The sequence below is a fragment of the Muntiacus reevesi genome, chromosome 20 (assembly GCF_963930625.1).
Source record: "Muntiacus reevesi chromosome 20, mMunRee1.1, whole genome shotgun sequence".
Classification (NCBI taxonomy): domain Eukaryota; kingdom Metazoa; phylum Chordata; class Mammalia; order Artiodactyla; family Cervidae; genus Muntiacus; species Muntiacus reevesi.
The window spans coordinates 15,730,182-15,742,032 of NC_089268.1; the positions used below are offsets into that span (position 1 = coordinate 15,730,182).

Sequence of the window (11,851 nt, forward strand, 5' to 3'; positions counted from 1 at the left end):
TGCAACTCAAGAAGTCAGAAAGAACAGAGTTCAAAGTAATTAAATAGAGGATAATAAAGATATGATCAGCAATTAATTGTAGTAGATTGGATTATTAGTCTCAGTATTTCATTCTCCTGTAATAGGATTATACATTGACACCCACACACACTCATCAGTCTGTGAAATTACCCACCCCTATAAAAACTGACAACCCCTTTTCAGATGGCCTAGTCTGTCTGTGGAGTGTGTTTCTCTCTAAATGAATCCACCTCTCACCTATCACTTTGTTTCTCCCTGAATTTTTTCTGTGATGAGACATCAAGAATCCAGGCTTCGTTAAGTCCCGAGGTCAGGTGTGTGATCTTAGTTCAAAGACCATGAGTTTTGGTTGGATTCAAGTCCTGGCCATTTGGGTTCAAGTCCCAACCTGAAGGACACGGTTTCAGGCTGAGGAGGATAAGAAATGAACCCAACTGAAATTTGGAGTCTAGACTGAATTATAGCCAAGCCCTGCTGATGTAGCTGACTCACATATCCTTTAGAAAGAAATCTTGTTTTTTAAGTGCTGAGTTGTGTGGTTTGATATGCAAAAGAAGGCTGAGTGCCAAAAATTGATGATTTCGAATTGTGGTACTGGAGAAGACTCCTGAGAGTCCCTTGAAGAGCAGGGTGATCAAACCAGTCAGTCCTAAAGGAAATCAACCCTGAATATTCTTTGGAAGGATTAAATTTAAGCTCCATTACTTTGGCCACCAGATGCAAAGAGCCGACTCACTGGAAAAGATAGTGATGTTGGGAAAGATTGAAGGCAAAAGGAAAAGAGGGTGGCAGAGGAAGAGATGGTTAGATAGCATCACTGACTCAATGGACATAAATTTGAGCAAACTCTGGGAGATAGTAGAGGACAAAGGAAGCTGGTATGCTATATAGTCCATGGGGTCACAAAAAGTCAGAGACGACTCAGTGACTGAACAACAATTACAGCAAAAGCTAATTCATTTGTGAAACAGAAAATATACAATAGGGCATTGCCAAACCTAAAATCTGATCTTCTGAAAAAACATCTATCAGAAACCTTTGCCAGACATGATGGATGATTGGAGGTGGGAGTGGAAGGGAGGGAAGGAGGAAACAGAGAGGAGGAAGGAAAGAGAAACAAATGACCAAATGATGAATAAAATAGGAGACCGAGCTATAGATACATCAGTGAACTTTAAAATGAAAGCCTGCTGTGAATAATTTGATGCCAATGAATTTGGAGACTTAAAGTAGGTAATGTCCTAGAAAAACTTACTGAAATCAACTGGAAGAAAAGAGAAAATCTGAGTAAGTGTATAACTAATTTTTAAATTAACAAGTAATTCAGACTTCTGATGAAATACATGATGGAATAAATATACTTTTCCCTATTCCCTACTCAGAGTACAACCAAGAACCCTGAACATTAAATATAGAACAAACCTAAGACGACTCTGAAAGGTAGAGAGTAGGCTGATCGGCTAGGGACCACAAAGTAGTGAGTTTCCTGGGTTTTCTTTTTGCCTCATAAATCCCAGATTTGAAGCTGAATATTCCAGAAACCAAAAAGCTAAAGTGTGTTAATCGATCAGTTGTGTCTGGCTATGTGCGGCCTCATGGACTCTAGCCCACTGGCTCCTCTGTCCGTGCGATTTCCCAGACAAGAATACTGGAGCGGTTTGACATTTGTGCAGACGAAAGAAGTTCTGACAATGTCATACTTAGCAATACTAATCAGACCACTAATAATACTAATACTGATATGATAACTTAGTCTAAGGTATCTGTACTCAGGTTAAGGGTGGCATCAAATTTTTTTTCTAAGAATGAGAACTGCAGGAGGAAATGGCAACCCACTCCAGTATCCTTGCCTGGAAAATCCTATAGACAGAGGAGCCTGGTGGGCTACAGTCCATGGGATCGCAAAGAGTTGGACACGACTGAGCTACACACAGACACACACACAAGAATGAGAGCTGGGTTGTTTCATGTTGGAGTATTTAAAGGTTCTTGTTTTACACCTTTTCTTTTTTATTTGGCTGCACCTCATGGCATGTAGGATCTTAGTTCCCCGACTAGGGACCAAACCTGAGCCCTGCCAGTGAAAGTGCCAAGTCCTAATAACAACTGAATCACCAGGGAATTCACTACACTTTTTCTAAAATAACATATTTATTCCTGAAAGGTTTTTTATATGGTTAACATCTTAAAATGACAAAAGTTAATCCTTGTATATAGCCCAAGTAATGTAGAACACAGACAGTCTCCGACTTAGGATGGTTTGACTTACAATTTACAATGGCACAGAAATGATATGCATTGTATGGCAACCAAACTTAGAATTTTGAATTTTGATCTTTTCTTGGGCTAGACTTATGTGACACGAGACTCTCCAGTGATGCTGCTGCTCCCAGACAGACATGCTGTCATGAGAGTTAAAAAAAAAAAAAAGTATATATATATATGTGTGTGTGTGTGTGTGTGTGTGTGTGTGTATACACATACATTTAACCATTGTTAAGAGTTATTATAAAAATACGATCTTTTTTTTTACTTTCAGTACATTATTCAATAAGTTGTATGAGATATTCAACTCTTTATAATAAAGTAGGTTTTGTGTTAGATGATGTTGCCCAACTGTGTGTTAATGTAAGGATCCTGAGCACATTTAAGGTAGATTAGGCTAAGCGCTCATGTTTGGTAGGTTCAACCCAGAGATCAAACCTGCATCTCCTGCATTGGCAAGCGGGTTCTTTACCGCAGAGCCACAAGGGAAACCACGTATTTAATTGGTGCCCCTTGAAGGGGACTGGGCCAGGCTCTGAGGTTACAGGCACTTTCTTTTTATAATAACTCAGCTTCCTTTGCTGGTTCTGGGATATACTCAGAGGCTACCATGTCTCAGATTTCACTCCATCTTTTTGGATTCCCTTTGGTAAGGTACATCTTTTGTTTTTAACACACAGGGCTAGTGGGTAGCAAACTTTCTGGATCTTTATACATCAGAACATGTGAGCAGCTGGCACGAGTGCACACCCTTCAGATCTCTGACTGCAGAGAGCATGATGGATCGTGGTCCCCACTGCAGCCTGTGAGATCCATCACAGATTTCATGCTAAGCCTTCCCATAGGCTGCCTCCAGCCTATGATGAGCAGGGAGACCAGAGACTCCACTTGAGCTTGAGGACGTTCTGGAAGCCTTTTTGAACTCTTCTAAACTTTCTCTGCGGTCTAAGACACTCCCACACACCCTTTCCCCCTTCCTTCTCCCCTTTCCCTGGAGTCGGATTAGCCTTGTGGTCTGTGATCTGAAGTCTCAGACACCCTCTTGGGTGACTTTGTCTCTTTAAGTGTTTGCTTCATACGCTTTTTACACAGTTCTGTCTTGGCATGTTTCTTACAGGATCTGAGCTTTCACAACAGGTGAAAGCTGTTTCACCTCACATTTGATTTTTTTGCACCTAGAATCCTATTCCCAGTCATTTTCTCCCCAGTTTTTGATGGCATTTTTCCATTGTCCTTTAGTATCCAGAACTGCTGATGAGGTCTTTATTGTTTCTTTGCAAAAACATTTTGAAATTTTCTCATTCTTAAGATACAGGAATCTCAACTAGTAGGTACCTAGGTGTGTGCATTTTCAAATTTTTGCCTGCTTAATACTTACTGGGCTCTTTCAATTTAATGACATATTCTTAGCTGTGATTTCCTTTCCCCTTGTCCCACCCTCAGTTCCTCTGTTCTGTTCTTCTGAGACTTCTGTGAGAACTTCTCGGGTTTACACTCGTGAGAACTATGTGTCTTGGCAAAAAGCTGGGTTTTGTTTGTTTTTCTGTAGTAGTTGGTTTGGGAATATGAGAAGTCCAGGTCAGCTGGTAGGACTAGAACAGGATCTGCAGGGAGAGAGGCCCTGAGAGACCCACGGGAAAGCGGACACCAAGCCAGGTGTGTGTGGCTTTGGGCTCTCACCAGGTAAGGCTGTGAGCTTGGAAACACACCCTTTGTGGTTATGAGAGTATTTGTTTCAGTACAACCTATGTTTTCTAAATTTATGGAGATGAGAACATATACTTGAGTGATGGAAAATTCGCTGTGTTGGAAAGCCTTCCTCCCACCCCTTTTCAGGACTCAGTGAGCTGAGCTCTGTGTGGGAGGAGATGGTTTGGAAAACATCAAAGGTCATGATGTTTCAGCAGGCCTTGAAGGCTCCACTGGAGAATCCAGGCACAGGGATTATCTTGGCCTGTGGTCAAGAAAGTACACGGCAGTTTTGGAGAAGATTATGTAACCCCTGTAGAAGAAGCGAGCATCATCTACTGCAGGAGATGAGGCTAGGATGGAGGGCTGGGGAGTCAGACAGCAGGGGGCTGACTTGAAGGCCCAGCAATCAATGTGGAATTTCTCCTGAAGGAATTCCCAGAAGGTTTTTTTGAACAGGGAAAACACTATGATCACTCTTTTTGGGTTTTTATTAAGATACTTCTGGTAGAAGGTAAATTTAGAGAGGGATATAGGAGCCCGTCCACATTAGGGCAAACCTGTATTTCTGTTTCCATGACTGGGACTGGGCAGCCAGTTCAGGGCAGGGTGAGCAGTTGGTGATCTGCCCTGGGAGCTGGGAGGCTGGGATACTGAGAATCAAGGTGGTGAGCGTAGAAAGGCCCAGAGAAGAAAACTAGGAGGGTACTGCTCTGCTCCTCTGATCTAAGAGGGAAATAAGAGCTTGCTTGTGAGATGTGATGACATTGGAGGGTGGGAAAGTGGAAATACTGTAGGACCTGGCCAAGAAAACTGGAGAGGACTAAAAGGAGAGTTCACTTGGGGCGGGAAAAGATGAATGTGTGAGAGAAGTGAGCTCCCTAGCCCCATGGGTTGGCTCATGATCTTAGTAGCTGCCCAGCAAGTGTGGAGAAAAATCAAAAGTTCCTTTCTGACATCTTCTCCTTTCCTTCTAGGTCCCTGTGTTCACCTGGTTTTCCTTCTACCCCCTCTGACTACTTTGCCCCAGTCTTAGCTGGCTAGGTGGGTCCACTCTCCCAGACCCCTAAATGTAGGGGCATCACTGAGGCCCCCGCTCTGGACCCTCTCTGTGTACTTCCGCCCCTTGGATGATCTCCTCCGGCATCTTGGTTTTAAACGTCATTGGTAATCTGAGGATGCCCTACTGATACTGTCTATCAAATGGCCCACTTAATGTCTCTACTTGGATATCCAGCAGGCATCTCAAACAAGTAAAAGGAGCGACTTTTGATTCCCCCTTCATCCTCTGCCAGTCCGCTCCTCCCCCATGATTCCCCATCTCATAAAATGACAATTCTCTTCATCTTGAAGTCATCCCTGAGTCTGTCTTGTCATCTTCCCTTCTGAGTCATGTTCAATTCATCAGCAGATCCTGTCACTTCTCCCTATGCATCTCTGTCCTGTCCCTGAGCGCTCTATCACTCCAAGTGACAGCCGTCTTCTAATATGAGCCAATATGACAGTCCTTCCCAGCATTCCTGCAATAGCGCTCAGCTCTGTTCTCCAGTGATCGCGTCACTTTCCTACTCAAATTCTCCCTCTGGGAATGACTTCCCATCACAGTTAGCAGAGAAACTCAATATGGCCCCCAAGGCACCATCCGAGCTGGCCCTGGTTCCATTTCCTACCTCCCTTCCTTTCCATCAACCATTCCCATTTAGAATCCATCTGCCAATGCAGGAGATGCAGGTTCAATTCCTGGGTTAAGAGGATCCCCTGGAGAAGGAAATGGCAACCCACTTCAGTATTCTTGTCTGGAAAATCCCATGGGCAGAGGAACCTGGTGGGCTAAAGTTCATGGGGTTGTAAAAAGTTTGGCACAATTTAGTGACTAAACAACAACAAATATACCAACCACATTTCTCACCTCAGGGTCTCTTCCTGGAATTTTAAAAAAATTTTATTTTAGAACACTACCTAACACCATGCAGAAAAATAAACTCAAAATGAATTAAAGACGTAAACATAAGACTGCACACTATAAAACTCTTCGAGGAAAATGTCAAAAAAACACTCTTTGACATAAATCACAGCAAGACCTTATTTGACCCACCTCCTAGAGTAATGAAAATAAAAACAAGAATAAACAAATTCCATCTAATTAAACTTAAAAGCTTCTGCACAACAAAGGAAACCATAAACAAGGTGAAAAGAACCCTCAGAATGAGAGAAAATGTTTGTAAATGAGGAAATTGACAAAGGATTAATCTCCAAAATATGCAAATAGCTTATGTAGCTCAATATCAAAACAACAAACAATCCAACCAAAAAATGGGTGGAAGACCTAAGTAGACATTTCTCCAAAGAAGACATACAGATGGCCAAAAGGTATATGAAACGATGCTCAACATCACTAATTAATAGAGAAATGCAAATCACTACAGTGAGGCATCACTTCACATTGGTCAGAATGGCCATCATCAAAAAAAATCTACAAGCAGTAAATGCTACAGGGGGTGTGGGAGAAAGAGAACCCTCTTGCACTGTTGGTGGGAATGGACATTGATTCTTCCTGTAATGTTCTAATCCAAGATATTCTCCTGCCTCACTCTTCTACTCCATTCAGGTTAAAAGAGCCTTTCCCTGGCCACTCTTATTATTTTTTGTAGCCCTAACCACCATATGACATTGTATTATTTGCTTACTTTTTTACTATATATTTATTCCTTCAGTAAAAATTATCTACCACCAGTAGAACATAAGCCCCAGGAGGAATTTTGCTCCTCACTGATATAGCTTCAGCACCTAGAAAAGTACCCAGGTAATAGCAGGAACCTGTTGCTTAGTTGCCAACTCATGTCTGACTCTTATTGCCAGCCCATGGACTTTAGCCTGGTACCACTGAGCCACCTGGGAAATCCATTAGGTATTTAATGAATATTTATTCAAAGAATGGAAGGTGGCGTGGTTGAGGCCAAACCAGAAACTGGCAACTGGCAGAGTACAGAGAGCAAAGTCAAGGGCACTGGGGAGTTGAGGGAGTTGGTGAGAAAATAGCTGGCACAGCTGGCCATGGATTCCAAGGTAGACATGAAGGGGCAGAGGTCGGGAGCCTGGGTAAACTTGGCAATGGCTGGTGGGGTGGTTAGTGATCAGTAAGTGTGGGCAGAGGGTGGGATGGAAGAAAGGAGCTTAGTCAAAAAAGGAATGTTGGAGTTGGATAATCTGGAGAAAGGAAAATGTGAATACATTGTATAATTATGAATTTTTTCAGAACAGGAGCTTTTTTTTTTTTTTTTTTTAAAGCTTTCTGCAAATAGTTTAGCACATACCAGACAGTCAATCCATTGGTGAATGAGGACACCCAGTCTCCAGGCTCTACGAGTGTGCATTCTTATTTTGGCTCCTAGGGTTTTCCAAAGACTGCAACAAGGACATCACATTCTCTTGCCATGTTAATGTCTCACAGTCAACAATTCCTTCTGCTCATTGCCAAACGGGCTCCTCCAACCTCAGAGAAATTTCAGACAATGCAAATCAGGCCACCTGAATTGGAGGTAGAAAAATTTGCCTGATGTTGCCCAGAAAGCGGTGTCAGAAATAAGACTCAACCACCTCATAGGCACAATGGGTAGGTTCCACTAGTGTTTCCCCAATTCTCCTCAATTTCCAACACTGTAGGATTTCAGATGCATACTAGTTCTAAATGCCTCTGCAGAACCTTTTGAAATTGCCCTTCCAATTTCTGCTGCTCTGAGCTACTCACTACAACTGCTGAAATGCTTCCTCCTTTACTGATGCTACAGTTTTGCATACACGTCCAGATTCATCTTCTAGATATCTTCTCCTAACCATGACACTCTGCTGACATGTAGATTTCTTGCACCCAACACAAGTACTGGCACACAGGAAACATGCAGTGAGAGCTCACCGAATGAACAGTGGTCACCGCAGGGGCAGTGATTCAAGAGAACAGCTAAAAGCCAGGTCTTCTGCTCCAAGGACCTGACCATTTGCCTTCCACTTCTACCTCGGGAAACCCTTTCAATCCTCCCCTCCCCTCTTTCCATGTTCTTTCCCAAGTGATGGAAAGAGAAAACAGGCCCAGAATCTCAGGAAAGCAGGGTGGAGTCCTATGCCAACAGGAGAGCAGAAACATAATCCTTGGGATTTATGCTGATAATGCAACATTGCAAAATCATTTCCCGAAACAGAGGGAAGGGTGTTTGTTCTGTCTTGCTTTTTTTGCATCTGTTTCACTGCTGGCAGAACTGAACAGACGGCAAGTCAGTCCATTTCAATGATTTCATAAGTGTTAACCGAGCTTCACAACTCAGAGGCAAAGGGTACATTCTTTTTTTTTTTTTTTTTTTTTTAATATTTATTTTTATTTATTTGGTTGCAGCCCGTCTTAGTTGTGGTACATGGGATCTTTAGTTGTGGCGTGTGGTATCTAGCTCCTTGACCAGGGATTGAACCTGGGTCCCCTGCGTTGGGAGTGCAGAGTCTTAGCCACTGGACCACCAGGGAAGTCCCCAAAGGGTACATTCTTAAAGGACAGGGAAGGTCACAAACAAGATCTCTGCAGGTGGCAGTGGGCCTCACATTCACAAAAGTCCTCAACTGCGGACTGTCGAGCTTAACTTCAAATAAGATCGTCTATACTAAAATCGAGCTTAACTTCAAATAAGATCGTCTGTACTAAAATCCTAGGCACATCATAAAGGGATGGAAAGATGTTTGTGGAATTTAAAATTAGTGGCCCAATATCAGACTATTTTCAGTATTCTATGACCTGATTGTGTTCTATGAATCCTGAAATTATCCTGGGCACAGTAAAATATTTGCAAATTCCTATATTACATTCATTCATAGATTAAGTATAAAAAAATTTCATTAATAAAGTATAAAAAAATTTCAATGATTTCAATTTCACACATGAAAGAAGTCATGTTAAGAGATCAACAAATGACTTCAAAGAGCAATTTTTTTTTCATAAAATTTTGACTATATCCTCTTTACCTTTGTCTCTTTCTCCCTTCTGTCAGCTCCTCTCTCCCCTCTTCCTCCAATTGAGATTCAGGCTGAAGTAGATGATGTTCAAGGAACTTCCTGGTCCCAGAAATCCACCAGGAGCGGTGCCAGAAGCCCTGCTCAGTGGCTCCTGCATCACCTACCCTTTCCCCAAGATGAGGGACAGACAGACAGACACAAGGGACAGCTCTCCAGTTGCTCTTCTCCTTCCCGCCTTCGGCCTGGCCATGCTCTAGGTTGAAATTGTGGGGAATGGAAGAATCATCTGGCTGGGCCGGAACTGTGCCTAGGCCGCTAATAAAGGTATTGCTATTCTGACCCCCAGGGCGAAAAGAGTTGTAAATAGAAACTGGAGTCAAGAACTGGAAATATGGATCATTTTCCTCTTCAGAAATATTTGGACTGTAGAGCAGACACCTTATCTTCTGATGCCCTTGTAAGACATGCGTGAGCGTGCTGTTGGTCCCGACTGCTGGTGGGGAGGAACATGGGGGAGGAGCGTTGTCTTGGTAATAGCAACTTTGGGTAGCCAGTGTCCTTGACAACGGCATCAGTATATCAGACATCACGGCGTATCTAGTGACGGTGGCCCTTTCAGCGTAGACACAGGGCCCCTAATATCTCACATGGGCTTTGGTAGCTCATCAAGCAAGGGGAGCGGGGTGGTATTCATGAATGAACTGCAGAAGGACACATCAGCCCAGGGAGCTCGAGTTTGTTTTTTTATTTTTTAAGCAGATATGGCAGACATTACTGTTACCAAGATGACTGGAGCTGTTGACTAGTACTGACAATTCCCAAAATCACTGAGAAGGAATAAGAGGGGGCTGAAGGTCATTCAAAATAGCTAGTGAGGGACCCAGAGAAATGCCACGTTCTGCTGGTATTGCCATCTCTTGTCTACGTTAATGACGAGGGCCGTGGAGGACGGTAAGTGAGCAGCGCTTGCAAGTTGTAGAGTCCCATATTTCCAGGTAGAGAATTGTGTTCATGTGCACAAGAGTGAGAAAACTAGGGGAAGAGAGCGTGAATTTAGAGAGACAATCAGTGAGGGACCAGGCAGAGAGGACAGAGTATCCCTGTCTCCTAGGTTGATGAGGTACAGAGGCGGCTGGAGGGGTGGAGGGTGGAGCGGGGGTGGTGATCCTGCAAAATGATTTCCAAAGGTGCCCACTAGATGGCGGCGTCAGTCAGCACATGAGTCTCAAAGGTTTCTTGGAGAATAGAGGGGGCTCAGTGGAAAAATGTCATTTCACAGATGGGAAGATGGAGGATGGGAGGTGGGGCAATTTCCACCGAGCATACTAACGACTAGCCCTGTCCCATTCTCCTTGCCTCAGACTTTTAGGGATAATGCAATGACTCTAGGTTCTGCTTCTAGACCTGTAGAAGCTTTGTTTTTTTCAGAATCAAAACAAGAAGTGCCAATCTGAGCAGATCAATAAGAGGTCATGAGTCTTAGCAGCTACACTGAGGTTCCCTTTGACCTGTGGGATAAAGTTCAAATCTACAGCATGACTTGTAAGATATTCCCTATGTTGCAGGATTTCCTTCCTTTTACATCTCTACAGTTAAACAGCACCATGCAGGGTTTAAGCAGCTTCGTCTTCAGAAACCTATGTATTAATGGTCTCTGAACTGCTTCTTTGGGAATCAATCTCTGGCCCATTTAGGAGATTTGATCACTGCTGGCTCTGTGCCACTGCTTTATCTCCTCTATACTGTTAAGGATGTAGGTTTGGAGGTGGTTATTATGGTCGGGGTCCCGGCGGCGGGTAGGTGGACATTTCTAATAGTCCCCTGCTAGATGAGTAAGGACTCTCTTGGTTGTGATAGAAATCCAATTAAATCTACCCAAAACACAAAGAAGATATCATTGACATCAGGAAGGGTGCAGGTGCAGCTGAGGGAAGATTGGAAGCAGGGATTTCATGATCTCCCTAGAAGATTCTCATGGCTCTTCTGTGCTGCTTTAAGTGTCAAACTCATTGTGCCCTGGGGAAGGCTGACTTTCTCCATGCATCACTTATCAATTTCACTACCAGAAAGGGAAAGGCTCTTCTCAACAAAGACAACAACAACAAAAAGTGATACTGCAGAAGAGGGGCATGTGATCAAAGCAGGGCCAATCAGTCCTGTCGCCAAGGAACCAGCTGCCCTGATTGGTCTATCTTGGGTCATGTGTCCACCCATAGCCTATGATTGACAACTTGCTGCTCAAACTGCCTAATTGCCATAAAGGAGGAGAATTCTTCAAAAGAAGTGTTGTTACTAAACGCAAATGGTATTTGGGAGGGAGGAAGGATGCTGAGCAAGTGAGGATAGATCTCTACTCCTCAGCTCCCCAGGGACCCAAAGGACACATTTAGGAAAAGTAGACAAAGTGCTTCTTCTATTAGCTAGGTCAAGGACATGGAAACCTGAAACAGAGACCTGAATTATGCACAAGGCTTGGGTTTGAGGTTTAAGAAGAGCTAATGCCCTACCTCATCCAGTCAAAAGTCATAGATCAGGAATCTATGTGCTTAGAAAAAGAGACAGCAGAGCTTCAAACTACAAGGAAGAATTTGATGAAGTTACCCACACAATGGGCTTCCCTGGAGGCTCAGTGGAAAAGAATCTGCTTGCAATGTAGGAGACCTGGCTTCAATCCCTGGGTTGGGAAGATTCCCTGGAGGAGGAAACAGCAACCCACTCCAATATTCTTGCCTGGGAAATCCCATGGACAGAGGAGCCTGGCAGGCTACAGTCCATGGGGTCACAAAGAGTCGGACATGACTGACTAAAAAACCACCACCCCCACAATAAAGATCACAACACTTCCAGAAGGGCTCGCTCACTCCAAGTCACAGAATCGGTG

The 11,851-nt window shown here is 43.5% G+C and overlaps 1 non-coding gene across 1 annotated transcript; it reads right to left on the minus strand.

Moving 5' to 3' along the window:
- Window positions 1-8,414: 8,414 nt before the first annotated feature.
- Window positions 8,415-8,487, minus strand: TRNAG-CCC (transfer RNA glycine (anticodon CCC)). Its single transcript has one exon. It is a non-coding gene; the product is annotated as a tRNA-Gly (tRNA).
- Window positions 8,488-11,851: the final 3,364 nt, after the last annotated feature.